This window comes from Aplysia californica, unplaced genomic scaffold, assembly GCF_000002075.1.
Source record: "Aplysia californica isolate F4 #8 unplaced genomic scaffold, AplCal3.0 scaffold00032, whole genome shotgun sequence".
In the NCBI taxonomy this organism is placed as follows: Eukaryota; Metazoa; Mollusca; class Gastropoda; order Aplysiida; family Aplysiidae; genus Aplysia; species Aplysia californica.
The window spans coordinates 1,573,343-1,574,497 of NW_004797302.1; positions in this window are offsets into that span (position 1 = coordinate 1,573,343).

The following is a 1,155-nucleotide window of genomic DNA, read 5'->3' on the forward strand; positions in this document are numbered from 1 at the left end:
AACGTGGTTTCAATTCACAAAGAGACAAAATTATTGCATGAATAAAGAATTTTGCGTTTATTGAATGCTCATGAGATTATCATAATACTATTGTGATTACTTTGCAATGGAATGGATTTCCAATGACATACAATATTATCTAAATAAGTAAAGATAAAGTAATACTTCATACGATAAAAGATACGTGCTAATATAATAACACTGTGGAAAATTATTAAATGTAACCGTGGAACGACAATTATTGTGCAGATCTGGTATAGTGAGATATGGGAATATATTGCACAAAAACAATGACATGATTTAACTTTTCTTTTTATGAACACGTTTATGCAATTTTCTTCTTTCGAGTACTTCTGTCACGACATTATTTATATCATAATAGAAAAGGTGCGTAGAAAAAATACAAGCAGGTACTTGAGTTATTCAATCTACAGATGTGCTAAAAAAACAGCAACAAAGTCTTTGCTTTAAATGCAATGGATGACAAGGAGATGTACGTGGATGCAGATCTTGGAGAACCAATGAAAATGAACAACGGTTTTGAGTGTTGTACTATTACTCGTGGAGGAGTATTGTCCGTTTAGAAAGGGCGATCTCTCTCTCTCTCTCTCTCTCTCTCTCTCTCTCTCTCTCTCTCTCTCTCTCTCTCTCTTTCTCTCTCTCGCTCTCTCTTTCTTCAATCTCTCTCTCTATCTCTCTCTCCCTCGCTCTCCCCTCTCTCTTTATCCATCTTTTTCTGTCTATCTATCTATCTGTCCCTATCTATTTATCTTTTTATCTATCTATCTAGCTATCTCTTCTATCTTTCACTTTCTCTCTCTCTCTCTGTTTCTGTTTCACATCAGCAAACACACACACACACACACACACACGCGCGGACATAAGTGAGTAGGGGAAAGAGGCGGGCAAAAGGCCGGAGGTGCGTTGAGGTGAGGTGAGGTGAGGTGAGGTGAGGTGAGGGGAGAAGAAGTAGGAGGACAGAGATGGGAAAGGAAGAGGGGGGGATTAATCGGGGGTGGTGGGAGAGAGAAATGGAAGGGGTCGTGGGAAGGGTGGCGTAAAGAAGAAAAATGGGGATGGGGTGGAAGGGAAAAGGGCGGCGTGAAGTGAGGTGAAGGGGTGAAAATGAGATGAGTGTAGAGTGGGAATGTGAGT